Source organism: Oncorhynchus kisutch, unplaced genomic scaffold, assembly GCF_002021735.2.
Source record: "Oncorhynchus kisutch isolate 150728-3 unplaced genomic scaffold, Okis_V2 Okis02a-Okis13b_hom, whole genome shotgun sequence".
Classification (NCBI taxonomy): Eukaryota; Metazoa; Chordata; class Actinopteri; order Salmoniformes; family Salmonidae; genus Oncorhynchus; species Oncorhynchus kisutch.
Genome location: NW_022261979.1, coordinates 3,341,934 through 3,368,745, shown reverse-complemented (window position 1 = coordinate 3,368,745; position 26,812 = coordinate 3,341,934). Strand labels below are relative to the sequence as shown.

The 26,812-nt window shown below is 41.0% G+C and overlaps 1 protein-coding gene across 1 annotated transcript in view; it reads left to right on the top strand.

Annotated features, from left to right (window-relative positions):
• Positions 1–3,080: 3,080 nt before the first annotated feature.
• hdac9b (histone deacetylase 9b) overlaps positions 3,081–26,812 on the top strand; it is a 118,370-nt gene continuing 94,638 nt past the window's right edge. Inside the window, exon 1 of the mRNA XM_031811877.1 lies at positions 3,081–3,102. The gene's annotated coding sequence lies outside the window, so the exon portion shown is untranslated. The remainder of the gene's footprint in view (positions 3,103–26,812) is intronic.

Below are 26,812 nucleotides of genomic sequence, written 5' to 3'. Positions count from 1 at the left end.
GGTGATTGACAGAGTCAAAATCCTTGGCCAGGTCGATGAAGACGGCTGCACAGTACTGTCTCTTGGCGGTTATGATATCGTTTAGTACCTTGAGCGCGGCTGAGGTGCACCCATGACTAGCTCGGAAACCGGATTTCAGAGAAGGTACGGTGGGATACGAAATGGCCAGTGATCTGTTTGTTAACTTGGCTTTCGAAGACTTTAGAAAGGCAGGGCAGGATGGATATAGGTCTGTAACAATTTGGGTCTAGAGTGTCACCCCCTTTGAAGAGGGGGATGACCGCGGCAGCTTTCCAATCTTTAGGGATCTCGGACGATACGAAAGAGAGGTTGAACAGACTGGTAATAGGGGTTTCAACAATGGAGGCAGATCATTTTAGAAAGAGAGGGTCCAGATTGTCTCGCCCAGCTGATTTGTTCAGGTCCAGGTTTTGCAGCTCTTTCAGAAGAACTGCTATATGGATTTGGGTGAAGGAAAAGCTGGGGTGGCTTGGGCAAGTTGCTGCGGGGGGTGTGGAGCTTTTGGCAGAGGTAGGGGTAGCCAGGAGGAAAGTATGGCCAAATGCTTTTGAAATTCTCGATTATCGTGGATTAATCGTTGGGAACATTGTTACCTAGCCTCAGTGCAGTGGGCAGCTGGGAGGAGGTGCTCTTATTCTCCATGGACTTTACAGTGTCCCAAAACTTTTTGGAGTTAGAGCCACAGGATGCAAACTTCTGTTTGAAAAAAGCTAGCCTTGGATTTTCATACAGAATAATACGAAGTGCTTGTGGAGCACGTTAGCTAACCCTTACCTCAAACCTTTTAGCTAACCCTTCCCCTAACCCTAACCATAACATTAACCCTTTAACCTAACTCCTAAACTTAACCCTAACCCTAATCCCAACCGCTAGACTAGCTAATGTTAGCGAGCTCGGTAACGTTAGCCACCTAGCTAGAATTCGTAACATATCATGCATTTACAAATCTATAACACATTGTACATTTTGCAAATTCGTAACATATAATACTAATTGTAATTGGTACCATATCATACGAAATGAGTGATGGACAGCCACAAATGAATTCATACCATACGAAACGTAACATATCATCCTATAGAATAATACGATATGCTCTGAGACCAGGTTGCCACAAGACACCCAGGGGAGAAAGTTCTCTTCAGTGGCCCTGAGGACAACCACCCCCGCCACCCATACACATACACAGACCACAGCTTCCCGCCCACCACAGTGGACCCCAGACACCTCAGACAGCCCAAACCAACAGAACATAAGCAGCCTGCTCTGCAGCATACTCACTGCACTTTCTCACAAAGACAAACTTCAATATAAACCCTATCACTCATTAATAACATTCCTTTGTGACATGCAATCTATTGTAATAACAGTACAAAGTAAAAACACAATCACAAGGTAGTCTAGTATTATTTAAATGTATGTAGGGTAATCTGTTATCAAGATATTCACTGGCACCTGTAACAAGGCATGATTTTTAAGACTAGTTCTTCTTTATCCAGTGCAATCGTGTAGAGGTTGAAATATAACATCACTTTATATCCACATGTATTTATAAACACCGTTGCTATGTCTACAATCCCTCAATACCGCATAGGCTATAATTTTGATTGTACCGCTCCTGCTCTCTCCTCGTAGTTATTTTTAGCCCATTCGTCATACCGCTTTTAGACACTGAGCATTTCTATTCGCTTCGATTTTAAAACACGGCGCTCGCCTGACCCGAAGCCCTCTATCTGCCTTCGAGCAGGGTACTAAATTCACTTTACCGTTGCCAAATTCATCCAACCGAGTTTCTTCTCAACTCAACGTGGTTTTGTTGTACAGAAGGTAAGATAGCTAGTGTCAAATCTTTGCAATGAGATACAATAGTGCACCAGGTCGGTACAGTAGCAAACATTATGTTTTTAGTAGAGAATTTACTAATTTGAATCGGAATGTATTACTGTTATTTAGCCTATTTCTGTCAACTCTAGCTTGGTCTGAACTTAATTGTATTTTATCACAGTTCAAAAGTGACTTCCATGTTTTCATTCACAGCCCACCTGTATCTTGCCACTTGCTTTCTTATGTAAGAGGCTGTTTATTACATGATACCAAAATGTTTTACTTAATAATAACCTAACTGAATTCATATTGCACATACTTCACATTAATCTGCAGGAGCATAAACTACCCGATATTGTCCCCCTTATTGTTTTACGCTGATAGACAGATAAAATGCCATGCGCATTGATTCTGTCTCCAAGCAGTACCACAGCCAGACTATAAATAGACCAATGCCCACATGTATGATCTCACCACCAGACGTGACTGAAGTAACAATGAGTTAGCTGCCTGCAACAGTATCATCTCTGCTATTATTTCCACAGATAGATAGACATGGTGTTAAGCAGCTGACTTAAAAAGTGGTTGTTTAAATGCATTTACATAAGGTTTATATGTCTATGTATGTCAGTAGAGGCTACTGAGGGGAGGAATGGCATTAAATACCTGGAAACTATGTGTTTGATGTATTTGATACCATTCCACTAATTCTGCTCCAGTCATTACCACAAGCCTTTCCTCCCCAATTAAGGTGCCACCCACCTCATGTGGTGAGTGTGTGTGTGTGTGTGTGTGTGTGCGTATGTGTGTGTGTGTGTGTATGTGTGTGTGTGTGTGTATGTGTGTGTGTGTGCGTATGTGTGTGTGTGTGTGTGTGTGTGTGTGTGTGTGCGTATGTGTGTGTGTGTATGTGTGTGTGTGTGTGTGCGTATGTGTGTGTGTGTGTGTGTGTGTGTATGTGTGTGTGTGTGTCTGTGTGGCTTTACAATACACACTATCAGTATATCTGTATTATCCCTTATCTAGATTGTTCACCTGTTGGTTACAGGGATGGTCCATTCTCATCAGCATCATAATATCTGTGGATCTCTTGTTCTACAGTCAGCTTCTCTAGTCAAATAGCCAAAGAGCAAAGACAGGACAACAGCACAGAAGAAAAAATCTGCAGAGTTATAAACCCACCACGGTCATCCTGGCTGATCGCCTACGAGCGTTACGTCTCACAGACAACCATACGACCAGCAGATCCAGCTAGTGGTAAGTGATATCCCCCCATTCCCCCTACACAATAAAAAGTATCTTAAGATACAAAAACAGGATGTCAACATTGATTCCTTGTAATTTTAAAATATTTTTTCAGATTTGACTCTAAATCCAAGAGTGGACAGCTCAATGAAATATCAATCAGCATTGGCTGTAGGGATGTTGTGATTTTGGTGAAAGGGCATATTTGACTGTCTTGTTGACTCTAGTGTTTGAGTTGCCAAGTTTCCTATGGAACCTTTTTGCAGACATGCTGCTAGATGGCTGTGATTGGATTTCTGAGTACATTTCAGGTTTTATGAAGCTATTGTATCTGCCAATGTTCTGTCTCGAGGTGTCAGATGTTGACAAAAGCCAACTGTTATTTCAGCGTGGTAATGAGAAAACACAGGAAGCGGGGGCCAGTATTCACTTGATATTTTCAACTGTGACAAGAACAAAATGCTCATGTGTTTTGATATGAAAGCCCTTCTCAGACCACGTGCAAACGACCCTTCAGTCTTTTCTCCACCTCAGAATATTGATGATAATTTTACATCAGACTTTTTCTTGGCAGTGCGAGGGCTCACAGATGTCCACTCTGTGCTGTTCAGATGGCTTGAGGGGGCAGGTACCATCTGAGCTGTGTCATGGATGGACCGAGTCATTTTAACAGCTCCATGTACTTACAGTATGTTTGACACAGTGCATCCTGATTGGCACCCTTTCCCCTATATAGTGCACTGCATTTGACAGAGCTGGTCACTATATAAGGAATAGGACGCCATTTGGGATGCAACCTCAGTTTCATGGTACCAAAATGTTGCTTAGATTAAAACATTTTTGTTGGATTAAATACAGAGGGACGGAACACGTTGATTTGACAGGTATTGTTAGTCACTTGTAGATTATGATAATGTACGTCCGTAGAGGTGTGGCCATATCACTAAGCACATTGGCAAGTCAGATCCAATGAGGCACAGCACAGTACGTGCTGCTAGTCAACACACACTGACAATACATTCATGTCTAGTTGGATATTTTACTTGTCGGTCCAATTCTGCGATAACACTGTGAATGCAAAGTGAATGTAATGTAATGTGTTTACTGAGTTTGATGATAATTGTTTATTGTTTTGACACATTGTACACAGGAAAGAATAATGCCTGTGAATGTGTTCATTCAACCAGTTGGAACAGCACTTGTTGAACATGGGCCCTGGTAAAAAGTAGTGCACTGTCGAGTGAATAGAGTGCCATTTAGGACCTAGATATTGTTTCAAATGGGACTTGTCACAGTAAAGAGAAGTGTGCATTGCCTTGTAGTTGAGAGGGAATTGAAACTAAAGGCCTGTTGTTGAATGACTTGGTCATCATAGTTTCTGTTCCACAAACACTCCTTTGATATAGTAGATGTCTCCACAGCAGGTTTGATTTGATGCCTTGTTATACAGTGTGTCTGGCTGTGTTTCCCTCACATCTTACTGAAACCTGACCTGTAATGTAGAGAGGGACATGTAAGGGAACTGAAAGAAGAAATGCTGAACATTTTGTTCTTTTTATTATTCTCCTATTGATATGAAATGGCCTTTGGGGAGCCCCCTTGTTGGCCTTTTCACCAGACTAATGACAGTTAAAGTCATGTGAGAGTGTAGGGTTTGGGAGTAATGAGGTTCACAACAGTGATGTGTCCAAAATGGCACCCTATTCCCCTTAGGGCTCTTGTCAAAAGTAGTTGCACTATATAGGGAATAGGGTACCATTTGGGATGGAGGAAGAGGAAGTATGTATGATGACACTGGTCAGAGGAATGATATACAGCACAGTAGTCAACAGTCATGTGCTTTATAACATGACTGTGTAAAAAATAACATTACTAATCGAACAATTTGAAAATTAGGAGCAAAAAAACCCAGATCATATTTTGCTATGTAATTATTGCCAATATGCGAACCGAAATGAGAACCTCTGAAGTTAGTCATATTTCACACATTGAATTTCACACATTGAAAATGTGTGCCGTCAATTTAACCAGCATTTTCACCAACAGTAATCAGTTTTAACTTGACAAATTGAAATGCATTATAGAATGAGTTTCAACAACATAAAGCAGTTTCATACGTACAGTAGATATATAGGCAGTAACAATATAAATAATGTAATTATGTATAGAATGTGTTTATGGTCCATCAATATCCTACTATACATCAGACAGTTACTATACATCATACAGTTACTATACATCAGACAGTTACTATACATCATACAGTTACTATACATCAGACAGTTACTATACATCAGACAGTTACTATACATCAGACAGTTACTATACATCATACAGTTACTATACATCAGACAGTTACTATACATCAGACAGTTACTATACATCAGACAGTTACTATACATCAGACAGTTACTATACATCAGACAGTTACTATACATCATACAGTTACTATACATCATACAGTTACTATACATCAGACAGTTACTATACATCATACAGTTACTATACATCATACAGTTACTATACATCAGACAGTACAGTTACTATACATCAGACAGTACAGTTACTATACATCAGACAGTTACTATACATCAGACAGTACAGTTACTATACATCAGACAGTAAGTACTATACAAGTTACTATACATCAGACAGTACAGTTACTATACATCAGACAGTACAGTTACTATACATCAGACAGTTACTATACATCAGACAGTACAGTTACTATACATCAGACAGTTACTATACATCAGACAGTACAGTTACTATACATCAGACAGTTACTATACATCAGACAGTACAGTTACTATACATCAGACAGTTACTATACATCAGACAGTACAGTTACTATACATCAGACAGTTACTATACATCAGACAGTTACTATACATCAGACAGTACAGTTACTATACATCAGACAGTACAGTTACTATACATCAGACAGTACAGTTACTATACATCAGACAGTACAGTTACTATACATCAGACAGTTACTATACATCAGACAGTACAGTTACTATACATCAGACAGTACAGTTACTATACATCAGACAGTTACTATACATCAGACAGTACAGTTACTATACATCAGACAGTACAGTTCTATACTCAGACAGTTACTATACATCAGACAGTTACTATACATCAGACAGTAACTACATCAGACATTTACTATACATCAGACAGTTACTATACATCAGACAGTTACTATACATCAGACAGTTACTATACATCAGACAGTTACTATACATCAGACCGTACAGTACTATACATCAGACAGTACAGTTACTATACATCAGACAGTACAGTTACTATACATCAGACAGTACAGTTACTATACATCAGACAGTACAGTTACTATACATCAGACAGTTACTATACATCAGACAGTTACTATACATCAGACAGTTACTATACATCAGACAGTTACTATACATCAGACAGTTACTATAACATCAGACAGTTACTATACATCAGACAGTTACTATACATCATACAGTTACTATACATCAGACAGTTACTATACATCATACAGTTACTATACATCAGACAGTTACTATACATCAGACAGTTACTATACATCAGACAGTTACTATACATCAGACAGTTACTATACATCAGACAGTTACTATACATCAGACAGTTACTATACATCAGACAGTTACTATACATCAGACAGTTACTATACATCAGACAGTTACTATACATCATACAGTTTACTATACATCATACAGTTACTATACATCAGACAGTTACTATACATCATACAGTTACTATAACATCAGACAGTACAGTTACTATACATCAGACAGTACAGTTACTATACATCAGACAGTTACTATACATCAGACAGTACAGTTACTATACATCAGACAGTTACTATACATCAGACAGTACAGTTACTATACATCAGACAGTACAGTTACTATACATCAGACAGTTACTATACATCAGACAGTACAGTTACTATACATCAGACAGTTACTATACATCAGACAGTACAGTTACTATACATCAGACAGTTACTATACATCAGACAGTACAGTTACTATACATCAGACAGTTACTATACATCAGACAGTACAGTTACTATACATCAGACAGTTACTATACATCAGACAGTTACTATACATCAGACAGTACAGTTACTATACATCAGACAGTACAGTTACTATACATCAGACAGTACAGTACTATACATCAGACAGTACAGTTACTATACATCAGACAGTTACTATACATCAGACAGCTACAGGTTACTATACATCAGACAGTACAGTTACTATACATCAGACAGTTACTATACATCAGACAGTACAGTTACTATACATCAGACAGTACAGTTACTATACATCAGGACAGTTACTATACATCAGACAGTTACTATACATCAGACAGTTACTATACATCAGACAGTTTACTATACATTCAGACAGTTACTATACATCAGACAGTTACTATACATCAGACAGTTACTATACAATCAGACAGTACTATACATCAGACAGTACAGTTACTATACATCAGACAGTACAGTTACTATACATCAGACAGTACAGTTACTATACATCAGACAGTACAGTTACTATACATCAGACAGACATTACTATACATCAGACAGTACTAGTTACATACATACAGTACAGTTACTATACATCAGACAGTTACTATACATCAGACAGTTACTATACATCAGTTACTATACATCAGGACAGTTACTATACATCAGACAGTTACTATACATCAGACAGTTACTATACATCATACAGTTACTATACATCAGACAGTTACTATACATCATACAGTTACTATACATCAGACAGTACAGTTACTATACATCAGACAGTTACTATACATCATACAGTTACTATACATCAGACAGTTACTATACATCATACAGTTACTAAACATCAGACAGTTACTATACATCAGACAGTTACTATACATCAGACAGTTACTATACATCAGACAGTTACTATACATCATACAGTTACTATACATCAGACAGTACAGTTACTATACATCAGACAGTACAGTTACTATACATCAGACAGTACAGTTACTATACATCAGACAGTACAGTTACTATACATCAAGTACAGTTACTATACATCAGACAGTACAGTTACTATACATCAGACAGTACAGTTACTATACATCAGACAGTACAGTTACTATACATCAGACAGTACAGTTACTATACATCAGACAGTTACTATACATCAGACAGTACAGTTACTATACATCAGACAGTACAGTTACTATACATCAGACAGTACAGTTACTATACATCAGACAGTACACTTACTATACATCAGACAGTACAGTTACTATACATCATACAGTTACTATACATCATACAGTTACTATACATCAGACAGTTACTATACATCAGACAGTTACTATACATCAGACAGTACAGTTACTATACATCAGACAGTACAGTTACTATACATCAGACAGTTACTATACATCAGACAGTACAGTTACTATACATCAGACAGTTACTATACATCAGACAGTACAGTTACTATACATCAGACAGTTACTATACATCATACAGTTACTATACATCAGACAGTACAGTTACTATACATCAGACAGTACAGTTACTATACATCAGACAGTTACTATACATCAGACAGTACAGTTACTATACATCAGACAGTTACTATACATCATACAGTTACTATACATCAGACAGTTTACTATACATCAGACAGTACAGTTACTATACATCAGACAGTTACTATACATCAGACAGTACAGTTACTATACATCATACAGTTACTATACATCAGACAGTTACTATACATCAGACAGTACAGTTACTATACATCAGACAGTACAGTTACTATACATCAGACAGTTACTGTACATCAGACAGTACAGTTACTATACATCAGACAGTTACTATACATCAGACAGTTACTATACATCAGACAGTACAGTTGCTATACATCATACAGTACAGTTACTATACATCATACAGTACAGTTACTATACATCAGACAGTACAGTTACTATACATCAGACAGTTACTATACATCAGACAGTTACTATACATCAGACAGTTACTATACATCAGACAGTTACTATACATCATACAGTTACTATACATCATACAGTTAATATACATCAGACAGTTACTGTACATCAGACAGTTACTATACATCATACAGTTACTATACATCATACAGTTACTATACATCAGACAGTACAGTTACTATACATCAGACAGTACAGTTACTATACATCAGACAGTTACTATACATCAGACAGTTACTGTACATCAGACAGTACAGTTACTATACATCAGACAGTTACTATACATCAAACAGTTACTATACATCAGACAGTACAGTTGCTATACATCATACAGTACAGTTACTATACATCAGACAGTAGAGTTACTATACATCATACAGTACAGTTACTATACATCAGACAGTGCAGTTACTATACATCAGACAGTTACTATACATCAGACAGTTACTATACATCAGACAGTACAGTTGCTATACATCATACAGTACAGTTACTATACATCATACAGTACAGTTACTATACATCATACAGTACAGTTACTATACATCATACAGTACAGTTACTATACATCAGACAGTACAGTTGCTATACATCATACAGTACAGTTACTATACATCAGACAGTACAGTTACTATACATCATACAGTACAGTTACTATACATCAGACAGTACAGTTACTATACATCAGACAGTTACTATACATCAGACAGTTACTATACATCAGACAGTACAGTTGCTATACATCATACAGTACAGTTACTATACATCATACAGTACAGTTACTATACATCATACAGTTACTATACATCATACAGTTACTATACATCAGACAGTTACTATACATCAGACAGTACAGTTACTATACATCAGACAGTTACTATACATCAGACAGTACAGTTACTATACATCAGACAGTTACTATACATCAGACAGTACAGTTACTATACATCAGACAGTACAGTTACTATACATCAGACAGTGCAGTTACTATACATCATACAGTACAGTTACTATACATCAGACAGTGCAGTTACTATACATCAGACAGTTACTATACATCATACAGTTACTATACATCAGACAGTTACTATACATCAGGCAGTTACTATACATCAGACAGTTACTATACATCATACAGTTACTATACATCAGACAGTACAGTTACTATACATCAGACAGTTACTATACATCAGACAGTACAGTTACTATACATCATACAGTTACTATACATCAGACAGTTACTATACATCAGACAGTTACTATACATCAGACAGTTACTATACATCATACAGTTACTATACATCAGACAGTACAGTTACTATACATCAGACAGTTACTATACATCAGACAGTTACTATACATCAGACAGTTACTATACATCAGACAGTTACTATACATCATACAGTTACTATACATCAGACAGTTACTATACATCAGACAGTTGCTATACATCAGACAGTTACTATACATCAGACAGTTACTATACATCATACAGTTACTATACATCATACAGTTACTATACATCAGACAGTTACTATACATCATACAGTTACTATACATCAGACAGTACAGTTACTATACATCATACAGTTACTATACATCAGACAGTTACTATACATCATACAGTACAGTTACTATACATCAGACAGTTACTATACATCAGACAGTTACTATACATCAGACAGTACAGTTACTATACATCATACAGTTACTATACATCATACAGTTACTATACATCAGACAGTACAGTTACTATACATCAGACAGTACAGTTACTATACATCAGACAGTACAGTTACTATACATCATACAGTTACTATACATCATACAGTTACTATACATCAGACAGTTACTATACATCAGACAGTACAGTTACTATACATCAGACAGTACAGTTACTATACATCAGACAGTACAGTTACTATACATCAGACAGTTACTATACATCAGACTGTTACTGTACATCAGACAGTACAGTTACTATACATCAGACAGTTACTATACATCAAACAGTTACTATACATCAGACAGTACAGTTGCTATACATCATACAGTACAGTTACTATACATCAGACAGTACAGTTACTATACATCATACAGTACAGTTACTATACATCAGACAGTGCAGTTACTATACATCAGACAGTTACTATACATCAGACAGTTACTATACATCAGACAGTACAGTTGCTATACATCATACAGTACAGTTACTATACATCATACAGTACAGTTACTATACATCATACAGTACAGTTACTATACATCATACAGTACAGTTACTATACATCAGACAGTACAGTTGCTATACATCATACAGTACAGTTACTATACATCAGACAGTACAGTTACTATACATCATACAGTACAGTTACTATACATCAGACAGTACAGTTACTATACATCAGACAGTTACTATACATCAGACAGTTACTATACATCAGACAGTACAGTTGCTATACATCATACAGTACAGTTACTATACATCATACAGTACAGTTACTATACATCATACAGTTACTATACATCATACAGTTACTATACATCAGACAGTTACTATACATCAGACAGTACAGTTACTATACATCAGACAGTTACTATACATCAGACAGTACAGTTACTATACATCAGACAGTTACTATACATCAGACAGTACAGTTACTATACATCAGACAGTACAGTTACTATACATCAGACAGTGCAGTTACTATACATCATACAGTACAGTTACTATACATCAGACAGTGCAGTTACTATACATCAGACAGTTACTATACATCATACAGTTACTATACATCAGACAGTTACTATACATCAGGCAGTTACTATACATCAGACAGTTACTATACATCATACAGTTACTATACATCAGACAGTACAGTTACTATACATCAGACAGTTACTATACATCAGACAGTACAGTTACTATACATCAGACAGTACAGTTACTATACATCATACAGTTACTATACATCAGACAGTTACTATACATCAGACAGTTACTATACATCATACAGTTACTATACATCAGACAGTACAGTTACTATACATCAGACAGTTACTATACATCAGACAGTTACTATACATCAGACAGTTACTATACATCAGACAGTTACTATACATCATACAGTTACTATACATCAGACAGTTACTATACATCAGACAGTTGCTATACATCAGACAGTTACTATACATCAGACAGTTACTATACATCATACAGTTACTATACATCATACAGTTACTATACATCAGACAGTTACTATACATCATACAGTTACTATACATCAGACAGTACAGTTACTATACATCATACAGTTACTATACATCAGACAGTTACTATACATCATACAGTACAGTTACTATACATCAGACAGTTACTATACATCAGACAGTTACTATACATCAGACAGTACAGTTACTATACATCATACAGTTACTATACATCATACAGTTACTATACATCAGACAGTACAGTTACTATACATCAGACAGTACAGTTACTATACATCATACAGTTACTATACATCATACAGTTACTATACATCAGACAGTTACTATACATCAGACAGTACAGTTACTATACATCAGACAGTACAGTTACTATACATCAGACAGTACAGTTACTATACATCATACAGTTACTATACATCATACAGTTACTATACATCAGACAGTACAGTTACTATACATCAGACAGTTACTATACATCAGACAGTTACTATACATCATACAGTTACTATACATCATACAGTTACTATACATCAGACAGTACAGTTACTATACATCAGACAGTACAGTTACTATACATCATACAGTTACTATACATCATACAGTTACTATACATCAGACAGTTACTATACATCAGACAGTACAGTTACTATACATCAGACAGTACAGTTACTATACATCAGACAGTACAGTTACTATACATCAGACAGTTACTATACATCAGACAGTTACTGTACATCAGACAGTACAGTTACTATACATCAGACAGTTACTATACATCAAACAGTTACTATACATCAGACAGTACAGTTGCTATACATCATACAGTACAGTTACTATACATCAGACAGTACAGTTACTATACATCATACAGTACAGTTACTATACATCAGACAGTGCAGTTACTATACATCAGACAGTTACTATACATCAGACAGTTACTATACATCAGACAGTACAGTTGCTATACATCATACAGTACAGTTACTATACATCATACAGTACAGTTACTATACATCATACAGTACAGTTACTATACATCATACAGTACAGTTACTATACATCAGACAGTACAGTTGCTATACATCATACAGTACAGTTACTATACATCAGACAGTACAGTTACTATACATCATACAGTACAGTTACTATACATCAGACAGTACAGTTACTATACATCAGACAGTTACTATACATCAGACAGTACAGTTGCTATACATCATACAGTACAGTTACTATACATCATACAGTACAGTTACTATACATCATACAGTTACTATACATCATACAGTTACTATACATCAGACAGTACAGTTACTATACATCAGACAGTTACTATACATCAGACAGTACAGTTACTATACATCAGACAGTTACTATACATCAGACAGTACAGTTACTATACATCAGACAGTACAGTTACTATACATCAGACAGTGCAGTTACTATACATCATACAGTACAGTTACTATACATCAGACAGTGCAGTTACTATACATCAGACAGTTACTATACATCATACAGTTACTATACATCAGACAGTTACTATACATCAGGCAGTTACTATACATCAGACAGTTACTATACATCATACAGTTACTATACATCAGACAGTACAGTTACTATACATCAGACAGTTACTATACATCAGACAGTACAGTTACTATACATCAGACAGTACAGTTACTATACATCATACAGTTACTATACATCAGACAGTTACTATACATCAGACAGTTACTATACATCAGACAGTTACTATACATCATACAGTTACTATACATCAGACAGTACAGTTACTATACATCAGACAGTTACTATACATCAGACAGTTACTATACATCAGACAGTTACTATACATCAGACAGTTACTATACATCATACAGTTACTATACATCAGACAGTTACTATACATCAGACAGTTGCTATACATCAGACAGTTACTATACATCAGACAGTTACTATACATCATACAGTTACTATACATCATACAGTTACTATACATCAGACAGTTACTATACATCATACAGTTACTATACATCAGACAGTACAGTTACTATACATCATACAGTTACTATACATCAGACAGTTACTATACATCATACAGTACAGTTACTATACATCAGACAGTTACTATACATCAGACAGTTACTATACATCAGACAGTACAGTTACTATACATCATACAGTTACTATACATCATACAGTTACTATACATCAGACAGTACAGTTACTATACATCAGACAGTACAGTTACTATACATCATACAGTTACTATACATCATACAGTTACTATACATCAGACAGTTACTATACATCAGACAGTACAGTTACTATACATCAGACAGTACAGTTACTATACATCAGACAGTACAGTTACTATACATCATACAGTTACTATACATCATACAGTTACTATACATCAGACAGTACAGTTACTATACATCAGACAGTTACTATACATCAGACAGTTACTATACATCAGACAGTTACTATACATCATACAGTACAGTTACTATACATCAGACAGTTACTATACATCAGACAGTTACTATACATCAGACAGTACAGTTACTATACATCATACAGTTACTATACATCAGACAGTTACTATACATCAGACAGTTACTATACATCAGACAGTTACTATACATCATACAGTACAGTTACTATACATCATACAGTTACTATACATCATACAGTACAGTTACTATACATCAGACAGTTACTATACATCAGACAGTTACTATACATCAGACAGTTACTGTACATCAGGCAGTTACTATATATCAGTCAGTTGCTGTACATCAGACAGTTACTGTACATCAGGCAGTTACTATATATCAGTCAGTTGCTGTACATCAGACAGTACAGTTACTATACATCAGACAGTACAGTTACTATACATCATACAGTTACTATACATCATACAGTTACTATACATCATACAGTGCAGTAGCTATACATCAGACAGTAGGGAGACTATACATCAGACAGTACAGTTACTCTACATCAGACAGTACAGTTACTATACAGCAGACAGTACAGTTACTATACATCAGACAGTAGGGAGACTATATGTGTACATTTTGCTGTATATTGTAGTACATTGTTGTCATTTGGGAATAGAGAATTCTACAGAGGGCAATTGAAAGGCTTGTAGGCTGTGGTAGTTGTTCTGTTTAATTCCGAGATGAATCCTCAGCATGCCATTAGGTTACCAGGCAACAGTGTTCCTTTCTGTCAAATGCTTCTTGTATTTATTTATTTACCTACTTAGCATTTAGTCATGAGGGAAGTAAATGGTTTCATGCCTGTCTGGCAATAAACAAGAATATTAGCTATGTGCCAACAAATCACTTGATAAACTGTGTCATGCGCTTATGATAAAATATAATGTAGTTTTCCATTCACAGTATCTCCTCAGAAATGATTGAGGCTGAAAACATCTCTCCATAACTTTTCACAAATGCATGTTTTATACAGCACATTTCACCTACTTTGCAGTACAATTTGATACAGGATACAGGACGCGTGCTGACCAGCTGGCAAGTGTCTTTTTCAATCACTCCCTGACCCAGTCTGTAATACCTACATGTTTCAAGGAGACCACCATAGTCCCTGTACCTAAGAACGCCAAGGTAACCTGTCTAAATAACTATCGTCCCGTAGAATCACATCTATAGCCATGAAATGCTTTGAAAGGCTGGTCATGGCTCAGATCCATACCTATCCCAGACACCCTGGACCCACTCCAATTCGCATACTGCCCCAACAGATTCATAGATGACGCAACCCCCCCCCCCCACACACGGACACTAATCTTCCTACCTAAATGTACATATTACAGATGTAGGATCTTCATTTATTTGATCACCTACTTTACCTGCAAAACAATGTGATACATGATAGTAATAGCTTTCCTATAATGAGTAAGTTATGTATACATTATGGTATATATGCTGTTTAGAGGGATTTGGGATTGTTGATATGTAGTGCTGGGCAGGGCCAGATTGGGACTGTTGATATGTAGTGCTTGGCAGGGCCAGATTGGGACTGTTGATATGTAGTGCTTGGCAGGGCCAGATTGGGACTGTTGATATGTAGTGCTTGGCAGGGCCAGATTGGGACTGTTGATATGTAGTGCTTGGCAGGGCCAGATTGGGACTGTTGATATGTAGTGCTGGGCAGGGCCAGATTGGGACTGTTGATATGTAGTGCTTGGCAGGGCCAGATTGGGACTGTTGATATGTAGTTCTTGGCAGAGCCAGATTGGGACTGTTGATATGTAGTGCTTGGCAGGGCCAGATTGGGACTGTTGATATGTAGTGCTTGGCAGGGCCAGATTGGGACTGTTGATATGTAGTGCTTGGCAGGGCCAGATTGGGACTATTGATATGTAGTTCTTGGCAGAGCCAGATTGGGACTGTTGATATGTAGTGCTTGGCAGGGCCAGATTGGGACTGTTGATATGTAGTGCTTGGCAGGGCCAGATTGGGACTGTTGATATGTAGTGCTGGGCAGGGCCAGATTAGTACTGTTGATATGTAGTGCTTGGCAGGGCCAGATTGGGACTGTTGATATGTACTGTATTGCCAGATTGGGAAGAAGTGGAGACAGACAGAGGCTCAGAGAAAGGAGGAAAGCTGAGAGGTGAGAGACAGGTTTATAGGTCATGGCCTCAGAGGTTTGGTTGCATCTCAAATGGCACCCTGTTCCCTATTTAGTGCACTACTTTTGACCATGGCTGAAATCAGTTCTGGTCAAAAGTAGTGCACTATATCAGGAATAGGGTGCCATTTGGGACGTATCCTATTGGGGCGGTCTATATTTGGCTTTTACGCTCTGATATGTTCTGATTACATTTTGTCTGTCTGAGGGATGTCAGCATCCCTCCTATCTTGCTACAGTATAATGTTAGCAAGGGATAACAGAGGAATGAACGGCGTATATTCATCTACTGTATGTGTGTGTGTGCGCAAGTGTGTGTGTTTGTGTATGCATTATGTGTGTGTGTGAGGTTAAACAGAGACATGTGGTGTGGAGCGCTGGAGTCTATCTCAGTGTGTTGTCATGATATTAACACCAGAGACGTGGTGTGGAGCGCTGGAGTCTATCTCAGTGTGTTGTCATGATAGGAACACCAGAGACATGGTGTGGAGCGCTGGAGTCTATCTCAGTGTGTTGTCATGATATTAACACCAGAGACGTGGTGTGGAGCACTGGAGTCTATCTCAGTGTGTTGTCATGATAGGAACACCAGAGACATGGTGTGGAGCGCTGGAGTCTATCTCAGTGTGTTGTCATGATAGGAACACCAGAGACGTGGTGTGGAGCGCTGGAGTCTATCTCAGTGTGTTGTCATGATAGGAACACCAGAGACATGTGGTGTGGAGCGCTGGAGTCTATCTCAGTGTGTTGTCATGATAGGAACACCAGAGATGTGGTGTGGAGCGCTGGAGTCTATCTCAGTGTGTTGTCATGATAGGAACACCAGAGACATTGTGTGGAGCGCTGGAGTCTATCTCAGTGTGTTGTCATGATAGGAACACCAGAGACGCGGTGTGGAGCGCTGGAGTCTATCTCAGTGTGTTGTCATGATAGGAACACCAGAGACATTGTGTGGAGCGCTGGAGTCTATCTCAGTGTGTTGTCATGATAGGAACACCAGAGACGTGGTGTGGAGCGCTGGAGTCTATCTCAGTGTGTTGTCATGATAGGAACACCAGAGACATTGTGTGGAGCGCTGGAGTCTATCTCAGTGTGTTGTCATGATAGGAACACCAGAGATGTGGTGTGGAGCGCTGGAGTCTATCTCAGTGTGTTGTCATGATAGGAACACCAGAGACATTGTGTGGAGCGCTGGAGTCTATCTCAGTGTGTTGTCATGATAGGAACACCAGAGACGCGGTGTGGAGCGCTGGAGTCTATCTCAGTGTGTTGTCATGATAGGAACACCAGAGACATTGTGTGGAGCGCTGGAGTCTATCTCAGTGTGTTGTCATGATAGGAACACCAGAGACGTGGTGTGGAGCGCTGGAGTCTATCTCAGTGTGTTGTCATGATAGGAACACCAGAGACATTGTGTGGAGCGCTGGAGTCTATCTCAGTGTGTTGTCATGATAGGAACACCAGAGACGTGGTGTGGAGCACTGGAGTCTATCTCAGTGTGTTGTCATGATAGGAACACCAGAGATGTGGTGTGGAGCGCTGGAGTCTATCTCAGTGTGTTGTCATGATATTAACACCAGAGACATTGTGTGGAGCGCTGGAGTCTATCTCAGTGTGTTGTCATGATAGGAACACCAGAGATGTGGTGTGGAGCGCTGGAGTCTATCTCAGTGTGTTGTCATGATATTAACACCAGAGACATTGTGTGGAGCGCTGGAGTCTATCTCAGTGTGTTGTCATGATAGGAACACCAGAGATGTGGTGTGGAGCGCTGGAGTCTATCTCAGTGTGTTGTCATGATAGGAACACCAGAGACGTGGTGTGGAGCGCTGGAGTCTATCTCAGTGTGTTGTCATGATAGGAACACCAGAGACGTGGTGTGGAGCGCTGGAGTCTATCTCAGTGTGTTGTCATGATAGGAACACCAGAGACGTGGTGTGGAGCGCTGGAGTCTATCTCAGTGTGTTGTCATGATAGGAACACCAGAGATGTGGTGTGGAGCACTGGAGTCTATCTCAGTGTGTTGTCATGATAGGAACACCAGAGATGTGGTGTGGAGCGCTGGAGTCTATCTCAGTGTGTTGTCATGATAGGAACACCAGAGACGTGGTGTGGAGCGCTGGAGTCTATCTCAGTGTGTTGTCATGATAGGAACACCAGAGACGTGGTGTGGAGCGCTGGAGTCTATCTCAGTGTGTTGTCATGATAGGAACACCAGAGACGTGGTGTGGAGCGCTGGAGTCTATCTCAGTGTGTTGTCATGATAGGAACACCAGAGACGTGGTGTGGAGCGCTGGAGTCTATCTCAGTGTGTTGTCATGATAGGAACACCAGAGACGTGGTGTGGAGCGCTGGAGTCTATCTCAGTGTGTTGTCATGATAGGAACACCAGAGATGTGGTGTGGAGCGCTGGAGTCTATCTCAGTGTGTTGTCATGATAGGAACACCAGAGACGTGGTGTGGAGCGCTGGAGTCTATCTCAGTGTGTTGTCATGATAGGAACACCAGAAACGTGGTGTGGAGCGCTGGAGTCTATCTCAGTGTGTTGTCATGATAGGAACACCAGAGACGTGGTGTGGAGCGCTGGAGTCTATCTCAGTGTGTTGTCATGATAGGAACACCAGAGACGTGGTGTGGAGCGCTGGAGTCTATCTCAGTGTGTTGTCATGATAGGAACACCAGAGACGTGGTGTGGAGCGCTGGAGTCTATCTCAGTGTGTTGTCATGATAGGAACACCAGAGAGGTGGTGTGGAGCGCTGGAGTCTATCTCAGTGTGTTGTCATGATAGGAACACCAGAGACGTGGTGTGGAGCGCTGGAGTCTATCTCAGTGTGTTGTCATGATAGGAACACCAGAGACGTGGTGTGGAGCGCTGGAGTCTATCTCAGTGTGTTGTCATGATAGGAACACCAGAGACGTGGTGTGGAGCGCTGGAGTCTATCTCAGTGTGTTGTCATGATAGGAACACCAGAGACGTGGTGTGGAGCGCTGGAGTCTATCTCAGTGTGTTGTCATGATAGGAACACCAGAGACGTGGTGTGGAGCGCTGGAGTCTATCTCAGTGTGTTGTCATGATAGGAACACCAGAGATGTGGTGTGGAGCGCTGGAGTCTATCTCAGTGTGTTGTCATGATAGGAACACCAGAGACGTGGTGTGGAGCGCTGGAGTCTATCTCAGTGTGTTGTCATGATAGGAACACCAGAGACGTGGTGTGGAGCGCTGGAGTCTATCTCAGTGTGTTGTCATGATAGGAACACCAGAGATGTGGTGTGGAGCGCTGGAGTCTATCTCAGTGTGTTGTCATGATAGGAACACCAGAGATGTGGTGTGGAGCACTGGAGTCTATCTCAGTGTGTTGTCATGATAGGAACACCAGAGACGTGGTGTGGAGCGCTGGAGTCTATCTCAGTGTGTTGTCATGATAGGAACACCAGAGACGTGGTGTGGAGCGCTGGAGTCTATCTCAGTGTGTTGTCATGATAGGAACACCAGAGACGTGGTGTGGAGCGCTAGAGTCTATCTCAGTGTGTTGTCATGATAGGAACACCAGAGACGTGGTGTGGAGCGCTGGAGTCTATCTCAGTGTGTTGTCATGATAGGAACACCAGAGACGTGGTGTGGAGCGCTGGAGTCTATCTCAGTGTGTTGTCATGATAGGAACACCAGAGACGTGGTGTGGAGCGCTGGAGTCTATCTCAGTGTGTTGTCATGATAGGAACACCAGAGACGTGGTGTGGAGCGCTGGAGTCTATCTCAGTGTGTTGTCATGATAGGAACACCAGAGATGTGGTGTGGAGCGCTGGAGTCTATCTCAGTGTGTTGTCATGATAGGAACACCAGAGACGTGGTGTGGAGCGCTGGAGTCTATCTCAGTGTGTTGTCATGATAGGAACACCAGAGACGTGGTGTGGAGCGCTGGAGTCTATCTCAGTGTGTTGTCATGATAGGAACACCAGAGATGTGGTGTGGAGCGCTGGAGTCTATCTCAGTGTGTTGTCATGATAGGAACACCAGAGATGTGGTGTGGAGCACTGGAGTCTATCTCAGTGTGTTGTCATGATAGGAACACCAGAGACGTGGTGTGGAGCGCTGGAGTCTATCTCAGTGTGTTGTCATGATAGGAACACCAGAGACGTGGTGTGGAGCGCTGGAGTCTATCTCAGTGTGTTGTCATGATAGGAACACCAGAGACGTGGTGTGGAGCGCTAGAGTCTATCTCAGTGTGTTGTCATGATAGGAACACCAGAGACGTGGTGTGGAGCGCTGGAGTCTATCTCAGTGTGTTGTCATGATAGGAACACCAGAGACGTGGTGTGGAGCGCTGGAGTCTATCTCAGTGTGTTGTCATGATAGGAACACCAGAGACGTGGTGTGGAGCGCTGGAGTCTATCTCAGTGTGTTGTCATGATAGGAACACCAGAGACGTGGTGTGGAGCGCTGGAGTCTATCTCAGTGTGTTGTCATGATAGGAACACCAGAGATGTGGTGTGGAGCACTGGAGTCTATCTCAGTGTGTTGTCATGATAGGAACACCAGAGATGTGGTGTGGAGCGCTGGAGTCTATCTCAGTGTGTTGTCATGATAGGAACACCAGAGATGTGGTGTGGAGCGCTGGAGTCTATCTCAGTGTGTTGTCATGATAGGAACACCAGAGACGTGGTGTGGAGCGCTGGAGTCTATCTCAGTGTGTTGTCATGATAGGAACACCAGAGACGTGGTGTGGAGCGCTGGAGTCTATCTCAGTGTGTTGTCATGATAGGAACACCAGAGACGTGGTGTGGAGCGCTGGAGTCTATCTCAGTGTGTTGTCATGATAGGAACACCAGAGACGTGGTGTGGAGCGCTGGAGTCTATCTCAGTGTGTTGTCATGATAGGAACACCAGAGATGTGGTGTGGAGCGCTGGAGTCTATCTCAGTGTGTTGTCATGATAGGAACACCAGAGACGTGGTGTGGAGCGCTGGAGTCTATCTCAGTGTGTTGTCATGATAGGAACACCAGAAACGTGGTGTGGAGCGCTGGAGTCTATCTCAGTGTGTTGTCATGATAGGAACACCAGAGACGTGGTGTGGAGCGCTGGAGTCTATCTCAGTGTGTTGTCATGATAGGAACACCAGAGACGTGGTGTGGAGCGCTGGAGTCTATCTCAGTGTGTTGTCATGATAGGAACACCAGAGACGTGGTGTGGAGCGCTGGAGTCTATCTCAGTGTGTTGTCATGATAGGAACACCAGAGATGTGGTGTGGAGCGCTGGAGTCTATCTCAGTGTGTTGTCATGATAGGAACACCAGAGACGTGGTGTGGAGCGCTGGAGTCTATCTCAGTGTGTTGTCATGATAGGAACACCAGAGACGTGGTGTGGAGCGCTGGAGTCTATCTCAGTGTGTTGTCATGATAGGAACACCAGAGACGTGGTGTGGAGCGCTGGAGTCTATCTCAGTGTGTTGTCATGATAGGAACACCAGAGACGTGGTGTGGAGCGCTGGAGTCTATCTCAGTGTGTTGTCATGATAGGAACACCAGAGACGTGGTATGGAGCGCTGGAGTCTATCTCAGTGTGTTGTCATGATAGGAACACCAGAGACGTGGTGTGGAGCGCTGGAGTCTATCTCAGTGTGTTGTCATGATAGGAACACCAGAGACGTGGTGTGGAGCGCTGGAGTCTATCTCAGTGTGTTGTCATGATAGGAACACCAGAGATGTGGTGTGGAGCGCTGGAGTCTATCTCAGTGTGTTGTCATGATAGGAACACCAGAGACGTGGTGTGGAGCGCTGGAGTCTATCTCAGTGTGTTGTCATGATAGGAACACCAGAAACGTGGTGTGGAGCGCTGGAGTCTATCTCAGTGTGTTGTCATGATAGGAACACCAGAGACGTGGTGTGGAGCGCTGGAGTCTATCTCAGTGTGTTGTCATGATAGGAACACCAGAGACGTGGTGTGGAGCGCTGGAGTCTATCTCAGTGTGTTGTCATGATAGGAACACCAGAGACGTGGTGTGGAGCGCTGGAGTCTATCTCAGTGTGTTGTCATGATAGGAACACCAGAGATGTGGTGTGGAGCACTGGAGTCTATCTCAGTGTGTTGTCATGATAGGAACACCAGAGATGTGGTGTGGAGCGCTGGAGTCTATCTCAGTGTGTTGTCATGATAGGAACACCAGAGACGTGGTGTGGAGCGCTGGAGTCTATCTCAGTGTGTTGTCATGATAGGAACACCAGAGACGTGGTGTGGAGCGCTAGAGTCTATCTCAGTGTGTTGTCATGATAGGAACACCAGAGACGTGGTGTGGAGCGCTGGAGTCTATCTCAGTGTGTTGTCATGATAGGAACACCAGAGACGTGGTGTGGAGCGCTGGAGTCTATCTCAGTGTGTTGTCATGATAGGAACACCAGAGACGTGGTGTGGAGCGCTGGAGTCTATCTCAGTGTGTTGTCATGATAGGAACACCAGAGACGTGGTGTGGAGCGCTGGAGTCTATCTCAGTGTGTTGTCATGATAGGAACACCAGAGACGGGGTGTGGAGCACTGGTCAGGTGATCTAGAGGTTACACTGCTGCTACCTACAGCACATCTACAGTACTGTGTTGGAGTGGATTTGAATACGGCCTTTTAACATAATGTCTCTCTTAACTTCCTGTCCTTTTGTCACTGTCTCTAGACAATAATTCTTATTCTTATTATATATATATATATTTTATAAATACATTAGCTATATGACATACATACAGTACATTATCTATGTATATCCCAAATGGCACCCTATTCCCTATATAGCGAACTACTGATGTGGGATGAAACCTTAGAAAACATCTAATTCTGACACTGCAGTTTTGCTAGTGGAGAACATTCTACACAGTACTGTATGTAGGGTAACTCATCCCTCAGTTTTGCTAGTGGAGAACATTCTACACAGTACTGTATGTAGGGTAACTCATCCCTCATTTCAAGTCATGTGCCTCACTCCTCTACTCCAATGTTCCCCACGCAACATCACCTGCAGCTGGAGCCACACTGAGGGAGAGAGGGTCAGAGCAGTCCTTACAGACAGACCACGACATTTCTCCTACATCAGCTTCTCTTTTATAAATGAGTGGGCAGTGCTGTACTGTTGTGTAGCCTAGTTGGAGGAATGTTGATACTCCCCATTGCACTTACCGGGGGAGTAGCCTTGCGCCACAGAGGGGCTCTCTCAGTCACTCAGACAGGCTGCAGCTGAGAGGTGGGCTGGGGGACTGGGGCTGGGGGACCTGGCTGGCTGGGGTTTTAGTCTGGGTTATGTCCCAAATGGCACCCTATTCCCCGGGCCTGGTCATAAGCAGTGTTTTTATAAAGAATTGGGTGCCATTTGGGACGCAACCTAAGCCTCCCTCTATTTGTTTCCATTTCCTGTCCCAGTGCATACTGGGCCATGAATCATTCATGTCTCATCCTGTATGGATGAGAAATGGAAGAAATTAAAGAGGCTGTCGCAAGTGTTTATGTTGGATTAATGTTGTGTGTTTTTTGTGTTTTTTTTCCTGTTCTGTAATGTATATATTTTTTTAAAGGTAAAGGAAGGTATATTTTTGTTTCTTTAATTTTAAACTATAATTTGACTTCAACTTTATTTGACAAACAATGTCTGCTATGTCACTGTATTTTCATATACTTTCATGTATTTTAACGCTGAAAGGATTTTTCTAAATAAAATGTCAGTATACATGTGAAATTGTAAAAAAATAGAACAACAAACGTTTTAATGACGTGCGCCCCCATAAATAGACCGGTGGCCGACCCATGTGGAGCTTGTTGTTTACGTTGCCCAGTCAAAGCAGCAAAGAGGCTCAATGTGTAGCAGAGTTCACTAATGCAATGCAACTTAGAATAAAATGACAGAATTCAAAGTTTGTGAAATGAACAGGAGTAGGCTACAACAAGCAATCAACAGGTAGGCTGTTGATTTATCTGAATGGAGTTGTGGTTTATCTGAATGGGGTTGTGGTTTATATGAATGGAGTTGTGGTTTATCTGAATGGGGTTGTGGTTTATCTGAATTAGGTTGTTTTATATGAATGGAGTTGTGGTTTATCTGAATGGGGTTGTGGTTTATCTGAATTAGGTTGTTTTATATGAATGGAGTTGTGGTTTATCTGAATGGGGTTGTGGTTTATCTGAATGGGGTTGTGGTTTATCTGAATGGGGTTGTGGTTTATATGAATGGAGTTGTGGTTTATCTGAATGGGGTTGTGGTTTATCTGAATGGAGTTGTGGTTTATATGAATGGAGTTGTGGTTTATATGAATGGAGTTGTGGTTTATGTGAATGGGGTTGGGTTTTATATGAATGGAGTTGTGGTTTATATGAATGGAGTTGTGGTTTATCCGAATGGGCGCAGCATGTAGCTTCAATTAGCCTAGCTAGCTATACTGTGTAGCTAGCTTCTCTAGGCTACTCCAGTTAAGACAGGCACTGTTATATGGGATGATAAATAACGTTGTGGCCGCTACAAGTTAGCAAGTCTTGGCTGTCGCCGAGTTGCCTTGGCTACAGCGTCTCTCTCCCTCCATCTGCACGCTCCCATCTCACAAACCCCGGCCCCTCCGCAGCTGCAGCAATAGAGAGCAAGCCTCTCTCCCTAGTGCAGCAGTGCTCAGATTTGATGTGTGCATAAATGTGAGAAGTAAGTATATGCGACCAGGTGTTGAATGTGCCCAGGAGACAGCCACCTTAGGGCCAGGGCCAGCTCCGTCATGACTCCAATGGTTGGCCAATCCAAGCAGATTATTCATGATGACAATATAAATATGTACAACAAAAATAACTACAAAAAAGCATTCCCAACTTCAGAGTTGACTAACACAAAGAAAGGCCTCTGAGTGGTTTCCGACCTCCTCTCTCTCCCGGACTGACAATCATCTTATTTGACAGCACCTGTGTGCAAATAAAAGCTTGGCTCAGCAGATAGACCATTTTAGTGCTGCCACCTGGGGATGGAGTGTGGAAGTGTATCATGGTAGTGTGTTTGTCTATAACACGAACCCTCCCCCCCATATCATAACAAGGGCCTGTAGAGACTCAGAATGCCCAATATCCTCTTCTCCCAGTTAGTCAGCCACTCCCGTCTGTCCTGTAAAAACATGGAGCCCAGGTTGGTGATGACTTGGATCTTCAGAATGATGTGATGCTGTCACTGAGACGTCTACTGATCCTGATGGCAGAAACAGACCCTCAACAGACTTCACAGAGTCACGAGGTGTCACTCCTCCCCATCTCGTCCCATCAGCCACTGGGGTGCCCGATTTCCCCTGGGCTGCCACGCTCTGTGTCCAAAGGGGCTGTCTTTGTTGTCTTCTTTCATCTGACAGGGGTACCTGCCACCTCGCCTGAAGCAGCCAGACCCCATTCTGTGAGTTATGGGGCCTGTGAGTTATGCCCCTCCCCCCACCTGGCGTGAAATGTGCAGAACAAACTGGTGGGGGATTACACAGGGATTGGACACACTGACTCTGACTGGCCCTGGAGATCCAAGGATATAAGAGTCCCCCCACAACCCCTCGTAAAGACCCTCTGTCCAGATAGGTGTGAAAGAGGTTACCAGCCCATCTGTTTCCTCAACATAATCTTCCTCCCTTTGAGGTGACAACCTGGGATCATCCTCTGCTTTCTCTCCTTTAACTGGGTGTGTTCCGACGGTCTGATCTTCTCCACCAGGACATTGACTGAATTGACCATTTCCCAGAAGCGCTGGAGAACCCAATTGGGGAAGATCCATCGTGTTCACATTAAAGGCA